General features: G+C 34.9%; 2 long non-coding RNA genes across 2 annotated transcripts; both read left to right on the top strand.

Moving 5' to 3' along the window:
* On the top strand, window positions 216–1,123 carry LOC110269777. Its single transcript, XR_002358534.1, has 3 exons — window positions 216–401; window positions 961–994; window positions 1,076–1,123. It is a non-coding gene; the product is annotated as an uncharacterized LOC110269777 (long non-coding RNA).
* Window positions 6,253–6,978, top strand: LOC110269776. The gene is made up of 3 exons (XR_002358533.1): window positions 6,253–6,382; window positions 6,758–6,862; window positions 6,933–6,978. It is a non-coding gene; the product is annotated as an uncharacterized LOC110269776 (long non-coding RNA).

Below are 8,504 nucleotides of genomic sequence, written 5' to 3'. Positions count from 1 at the left end.
ATAAAATCTTAAATTTAAAGAATTTAAATTCATGTTGTTTTGCTTGTACTAGCTAGTAATTTTAAAAAGGGACATGCTACACATACAAGCAAATAAGGCCTACAAGCGTTACAAGTTGGCCCAGCCCAGAAACAATCCACGCACACTCAAGCCTTAGAATGGAGCGTCAATTCCACGCGCCTAACACAACGGTTACGCTCTCTAAAATACGCTAATTATGGCGCACACTTCCTCTTCTCCCTAAAAGAAAACGCAAACCGTCAAGTTTCAAGGAAGATTCCAAACAAAATACAATTCTAAAGAGACGTTCGAACTCGTCGCGAAGATTAGAAGAAATCAAGAACAAAAGATAGAACTCTCCATCAAAAATCGCCGGAAAGAACGAAGAAATATTATTCAAGGTAAGTTACTGTTTTATTGATCTTGTAGATTTTCCACATTTCGAAATCGAAGAACTAGGTTTTACTATTCTTCTACGTTCTTCTAGGTTTTACTGTTTTTATTGTTCTTCTTGTTCTAGGTTTTACTGTTCTTCTAAGTTCTTCTAGGTTTTACTGTTCTTCTAAGTTGTTCTAGGTTTTACTGTTATTCTTAATCTAGTTCTTCTCCTAACGGATTTTTGGGAGTATATTGCGTAATTTGGTGAGTGTATATGGAGTAATTTGTTGGGTGTATATGGTTGATTGTTGGGTGTATATGGAGTAATTTGTTGGGTGTATATTTCTGAAGTGATATAATGTAATATAATCAACTGTTACAACTGTTCTAATATTGCTTATTCTTGGGTGTATATTGCTTGACCTTGTAATATTGGTTGACCTTGTATATTTATGCATGTTTGAGTGAATTGAACATCATTTTGAACTGATCTAATTGAATACTTATGAGAATCCGTATACGTGTATGTGGCTGATTTATGGGTGTATCTGACTGATATATGGGTGTATTTTTTCATTGCAGTAAAAATGGCAAGCAAAAACTAAGCTGAAAAAATGTAAGCACAAATATATGTCTTAGATCAAATCAGTTTTTCATAATAGAAATATATCTGACTCTAATTTTGCTTTGTTTACAGCAAACCAAAGACCTGAAGTGTGCAACCCATTTGTTGAGTGAGAAATTCGGAAATATGAGCGAGGAGAAGAAAGCAATTGTTAGGGATTTGGGGTTTGGGGGCCTGATGCACATCCCGCCGTTAAGGGTGCATCACAAATTATTAAAGGAGTTGGCTAACTCCTTTAAATTAGGGAAAAATACACTCGAAACCGGCTACGGTTCATTTAGAGTAAGACCAAGCACAATAAGGGCTGCGCTTGGCCTCAACGCGTCATATAACTCATTACAGACATAGGTGTATATGAGCCATATTGGAGTATTTTTCAAGTGATGTTTTGGTGTATTTCATGTGATTTTCATACTATGTTGTTTTCCTTTTTGTAGGAGATCTATTTCCTACGAAAGTCAGTTATAAGAAACTTTTTGAAGAGAACAAACAGATTTTTAGAAGATTCCAAGGAAAGACTCTAAAAAGTCTGACGGATGAGATGATGACTATTGCTGTTGATAATGAACAGGATCGCCTCATGTTCAAGAGGATTTTCATCCTCTATATACAGATGACATTTCTGTTACCAACCATAATCAACAAAATCTCCCCTGTGCACTTGGCACCAATTTTCAAGATGGACAGAATAAAAGAGGGGAACTAGGGAGCACATGTTCTGAATTTCATCATTAAAGGCATAACAGATTACAATCTGAAAAAGAAAAAAGCAATTGATGGTTGCCTATTTGCCCTGATGATAGTTTACTTCCACCTATCAAAAAATAAAGACAAGAAAGCAGAAGAAAGACCTCCACAGCTCTGGATTGCCAACTGGACTAGAGAGCAGTTGGTTGAAAGAATGAGATCAGAAATGGATGAACATTTGGTAAGTGAAAACAATACCTTGGGTGTATTTTATTTACGTGAATGCTGTTAACTAACATTTCTAATGTTTCAGAGAATTGTAAACATGATCGAAACAAAGGAGGAATTAAAACAAATGAAGAAAAAAGATAAGAAAAAAAAAGAAAAAAAAAAGGAAAGCAAGTTCATCATCATCAAGACTGAAACATCTGAAGCTGAAGTCTATTCTTCCTCTGATTCTGAGACTGAAGAAGACTCAGAGGGACCAAAAAGGAAACAACCCATCCCAACAGCCAAAAAGTAAGTAACATACTTGGGTGTATTTTGTGTATTCATTTGGGTGTATTTTGTGTATTCAGTTGGGTGTATTTTGTGTATTCATTTGGGTGTATTTTGTCCCTTTTAGTATGTTTTTAAATAATGATTGTTTGCCTTCCAGAATGAAATCCAAAAAAAGGAAGAAGATTTAGGAGGATTCTGATTCAAAATCTGAATCAAATGATGAGTAATGTTCTGAAATTATTATTGCTTTACTTTTGGTTTATTATCAAAATTTCATGTATTAACAGAGCGTCTCTTATTAACTTTTAGAAGCAAAGAATCATCACCGGTAGAGAAACAAAAAACAAAGAAAAAGACTCAGAGAACACAACAAAAGTAAGCACTTCTTTTCAATAGTATTTTCTGATCAATTTAATTTTGTATTTCTGATTCATACTTGCTTTTTCCCCAGGACACAATCCAAAAAGAAAAAGGTCATTATTGAGGATTTATCTCCTGAGCAAGCTCAATCCTATCATGGGTACAGTACTTTGTAAGCTATATTACCATTTATCATCAAAATTATATTTGTTAACATGTTATTTTATGCATGTACTGTCAAATCTGAAATTAGAACTGAAGAATTAGAAGAATTCTTAAGGGAAAACAATGAAAAATCTGCTGCACATAGGTATGTCTTGTTGGGGTGTATATTTCAGATTTTAAGGTGTTTTCTTTCCTAATAACTATTTCTGGTATCCCAGGGAGAAGGGAGCTGACATGCGATCGACAGAAGGTCACTATGACTCATCTGAGACGTAAGAACCTTTATTTGATAAAATCTTGTTATCGTGATTTAATCGTATGGTATTTTTACTGAATGATATCTATTCCATCTTTAGAATACCGGACGTAAACTTAGGAAGTGATGATCCTTTGTCTCAAGGACTGATGAGAGGATTTTTGCCAGTAAAGAATTCACAAATAAATTCTCGTTGCAAGTATAGTTTCTAAACTAACAATAATCCTTTCATACAAAAACTTGGTTGTCACAAGTAACAAATCCCTAAAAATTAATAACTGAAGTATTCAAACCTCAGGTCGTCTCTCAAGGAATTGCAGGGAGGTTTATTTATTATTGGTTATGGAAAAGTATCTCTTTGGGATTTTGAATAAGGAACAAGAAAAGTAAACTGCAAGAATTAAATCGATAATTAGAAAAGCTATTGGCAAGGTATGAGAACTAGACGTCCTATCCTAGTTATCCTTATCAATTGTGATGAGAATTGTTCATTGCTCCCACTTAATTAACCTCTAACTATGAAGGAAAGTCAAGTGGACAAATCAATTTGATTCCTCAAGTCCTAGCCAACTCCTAAGGAAAGACTAGCTTTAGAGGGATCCAAATTAACCAGCAACTTTCAATTATCAATCAACAAAGGAGTTTGATAACTCAAGAGTCTCCAATTACTAAACCAAAGCCAAGAATATAAAAATATAATTTAAAACTCTCCAAGCATTTTATCAGACACTTGGAAGGCATAACATAAATATATGGAAAAGTAATAGGGAATGTAAAATCTAAAACTAACAATTGCAAGCATCAATGATAACAATTAAAGCAAGAAGCAATAAACATGAAATAACTCAAATTGCATTAAATATAAAATCAAATCTAACATGGAGTTCATAAACTAAAATAGCAACATAAAGAGATTAACAAGAGAAATAGATAAACTAAAATACTAGAACAAATAAAAGTAGAAGAGAAACTAAATTAAAGGAACATTGAACCTGAAATTGAGAAGAAATAAACCTAAAAATCCTAAAACCTAGAGAGAGGAGAGAGCCTCTCTCTCTAGAAAACTACATCTAAAACCTAAAATTATGTGAATGAATTTATGATTTGTGTTTCCCCCATTCTGCAGCTTCTATTCTATGTTTTTTGGGCTTGGAGCCCAGAAATCGCCCCCAGGGCTTTTCTGCAATTTCTGCACGTAACGCATGTCACGCGTACGCGTCGCTTATCTTCTGCGCTAGGCATGCGTGCGCGTCGCTGCCAGCTTATCAAAACTTCGTTTTCGCACGTTCCTTCCACTTTTGCATGTTTCATTTCCATCCTCTAAGTCATTCCTGCCCTATAAAGCCTGAAAACACTTAACACACAGATTATGACATCGAATGGTAATAAAGAATAATTAAAATTGATAGTTTTAAAGGCCCAGGAAACATGTTTTCAACTATATCACATAATTAGGAAGGAATTGTAAAACCATGCAAATTATATGAATAAGTGAGCAAAAAATTGATAAAAACCACTCAAATTAGCACAAGATAAACCATAAAATAGTGGTTTATCAATCTCCCCACACTTAAACATTAGCATGTCTTCATGCTAAATTCAAGGAGACAAAAAGAATGAATGGGGGAAAGTAAGTGGTTTATCAAGGACACACAGATCAAAGCAGCATAAACAAACTGGCAGAGAGCGTGTAATTTCTCTTTCTAATACCGGTTGCTTTTATCTTTTATTACCTTCTACTTCTAATTCTGTATATATTTTTTTCAGAAAAAAAAAGCCCTTTAATGTTTTATTCGAGAAAAAAAAGGCAGGAAAAAAAAGCAAAAACTGCAGCTACATAAGTTCTCAAAAAAACAAAGCCTGTGTTCCTTTTGATTGTTTCAGGTGTATTTTTGACTTTCTTTGGGTGTATTTCAGGTTGAGTCTGGTTGAATAGTCAGTCAATGAGCCAGCTGAAGAGAACATGATAGTTGTGCGGGTAGAGACACAGTCACAAACCGAAGCGCTTTCAATGTGAGTTTTTCAAGAAAATTTTAACCTTATAACCATTTTATTTTCGGGGGCTTTGTTAACCTTTTATTTTTCTTCTTGTTTAGAGTTCCGATTCAAGTTTGTCTACCACTGTCCCAAATAACCACTGTGCCAGAAATTGAACCAACCCCTGTACCAGAAATAGAACCAACCCCTGCAAAGTCTCCAAGTGAAAAAATTAATGAAGAAACTACAAAAAGGTAAGGAATAATCTTGGGGTGTATTTGTTAATTTTTTGGGTGTATATTGTCCTTGTTGGGGTGTATATCCTCACAATTGTTCTGTAACACTGCAACACTCTAGAACCACCGCCAAAAACTGAAGAAAGCACACCCACGCTTCCACCAGCTCCATCTAAAGTGTAAGTTCAGCAGAGTAAAATTTTGTTTTCAATATCATTCATCTATTCTTATTCTTATAGTATGTTATATCTCATCACGCAGTAATCCAGCCCAAGAAGATGCTGCTGCACTGATGATGATGGCACGGACAGCATCGTACATTCCTAAAGAAGGTCCGATGCCATCATTCAGCCTCGGCTTGACTGATTCAAGCCAAGAAGAAGCAGCAACGCAAGAGGGTGCAGCAACGCAAGAGGAGAAGAGGGCGAAAACTCCTGAAACGCCAAAACTAATAGAACAGTTAGGGGAGCTGGTGGAAAAAGTTGCAGGCAGTGGGGAGAAAACAGAAGGTAAAACTCCACCTATTCATAAGCAAAGTGGTGAACAAAGTTTTGAAAAATTTGAAACTCTTGCAAGGACAAATGAAATGAGTGCTGAAATGAAAGAGAAATGTGATCTGGGCCACACGTGTGAAAACATACGCAGATGGAAATACTAATGAGTATGACGCCGTGTGCACACTCATTGCCCAAGATAAATACATATTGTCAAAACTCCACTTCGTATCTCTCCAAGCTGATACACATATAGAAGTTGAGGTAATATTAGAATAAAATTAATGATTTTATCATGAAAAGTAACTGCAATATCGATTTATGTAAAATTGATTTGGGCTTTTATTTCTATATTGTCTCTGCCATGTGCCTCATCCTTAACCAGCAAAGATTAAAAGGTTTCAAGAAGAAATATACTGTCTCCCCCTGATATTGTGGTAAGTTGTACTTCAACAAATCTTGGGTGTATTTTCTGTATTAGTTTGGGTATATTTTCTGTATTCATTTGGGTGTATTTTCTGCATTCATTTGGGTGTATTTTCTGCATTCGTTTGATGTTTCACAATTTTTGCAGAACATGGCCATTGAAAATCATCCAGAAGGGGTATTCTTACAGCCTAAAACCAATAATCCATTCAGGGTGGAAGACTACCCGATGGTTATACCCTTCTTGGACCTTAAAAAATTAGCATCGCATCGTTATGTAAGTTTTTATTTCTAAAACTTCTTATTACCATTCTTTACTTATGTCCCAAATAAACTAAAACAATGTTCAATCTGGACATACTTCAGATTTTTACACCTATTTGCCATTTACAACATTGGTGGTTATGGGTGGCTGATACAAGGAAAAAAAATCTTTTGTACTCGACCCATATCACACGACTTGTCCAGCCGATGAAAGAAAGACCATAAATATATTCGCTGTAAGTTGGTTCTGTGTTCTGTATTTTAATATTTGGGTGTATTTTATATTTGGGTGTATTTCTGTTCAATATAAGGTGTAGGTTTGTGCTCATTTGTTTATATTTCTTTATTAAATTTATTCATATATTACTGATTTGTTTTGTGTTTTAAGGGACATGTAATTTCAAGAATGAGAGTATATACCGGGGGCACCTCTGAAGAAAGATGATCACAAAATTCATACACCATACATTAACATCTCAGGTCAAAAGATAAGGTAGAAATCTTTTAATCTGAAAATTAAACTTTCCTAGATGTAATTTGCTAAGTTATTTCTTGTTTTTCAGCTATGACTGTGCTATTTATGTAATGAAATAGCTTGAGATAATTCAGCCCGAAAATGATAAAAGGGAGAAGTATGAGTGGGACAACTGGACCCAGGTAATTGTGTTTAAAAACTATATAACTCTATATTACCTTATTAAATTAACATAGTTGATTAAAATAAAAATTCTTTTAAACTTCAGGATGAGGTGGACCACTATAGAGTAGAATATGCTTCCCGAATTCTATTCCATGAAATGAATCAAGACAAAGCTGAAGCCATTAGGGGGAGTAATACAATAAGACTGTCCAAGCCATCCTCTTTGTTATTGAGTCCATATTGTCAGATAGATTCTAATGATATTGACACTGATTAATGTAACTGTTATATAGTCTTGTAAGAAATTGAACAGATGCTGTAAAAAATTTGCCAATTATGAGTAAATTTTTTTTCCATAATTCAACTCTTTCTGCTGTATTCAAAATGTCTGAATTATAGGTACTATAATATGAAGGAAAACATTAAACCAAATATACACCCATAACCTGACATTTTACACCCAATAAAAGTTGAATATACACCCAAACATCTATCCCCTGATGATTTATCCCTAAAACCCTAAACCCTAAAACCCTAAACCCTAAACCCTAAAACCTAAAACATAAACCTAAACCCTAAAAACCTAAACCCTAAACCCTAAACTCTAAACCCTAAAACCCTAAACCGTAGTAAAAAAAACAATATTTTATAACATAAACAGCAGATTGTGAAATATATATATATATATATATATCTGTGTGTGTGTGTGTGTGTGTGTGTGTGTGTGTGTGTGTGTGTGTGTGTGTGTGTGTGTGNNNNTGCTGCTGCTGGTTCCCTAAACTGATAATTCATAACACGTCCTTGATATTGGCTGAAATTTGGACGCACCACTGATGCAGAATCAAAGAGGTTTAACTAGATATAATAAACTCATATATTAGCTAAACTATTAACGAGAAAATTAAACTCAATCACCACATATTTAAAGAACATCACTTTTACCTCGTTTAAAGCTTTTGTTTTCTTCTTCTTTGAGGCATTTGCAATCTGTTTGTCCAACTTTGAACCTAGTCTATTTTTTGGACGTCCTCTTGTTCGAATCCTTGGAGGGATTTGAAGCTCGTTAACGGATTTCAAGTTGGCGTCTTCATGAGATAAAGAAGATGTCCCCTTCCTTTTGGCTTTCAATGATTCCATCTCAACCATGATGTTATCGTACGCATGGTGCAGAATTGCAGTCAGCTCCTCCGATTCTGATGCAAATTTACAAATATTTTGCGAACGAAAAACCAATTCATCAAACCTCTTGCTTCTTGGCTCCAACAATGGCTCGTCGTGGCTGCTCTTGATATGTGTGTGTCACCTCTTTACCTTCTTGCTCCATCGTTCCAATATATATCTCGATGACACTTGGCTTACTCGTTCAAAGCTTAACACACTTAGTGCGTGACGGCACAATATCCCTCTTGACTCGAATAATAAGCATTGACATTTTACCTCGGCTACTACTGAGTCGTAAGTAACCACAAACTTGTTGAATACTGAGCTGAAAACT

This window comes from Arachis ipaensis, chromosome B03 (genome assembly GCF_000816755.2).
Source record: "Arachis ipaensis cultivar K30076 chromosome B03, Araip1.1, whole genome shotgun sequence".
NCBI classification, from domain to species: domain Eukaryota; kingdom Viridiplantae; phylum Streptophyta; class Magnoliopsida; order Fabales; family Fabaceae; genus Arachis; species Arachis ipaensis.
This window is presented reverse-complemented; position numbering and strand designations above follow the sequence as displayed.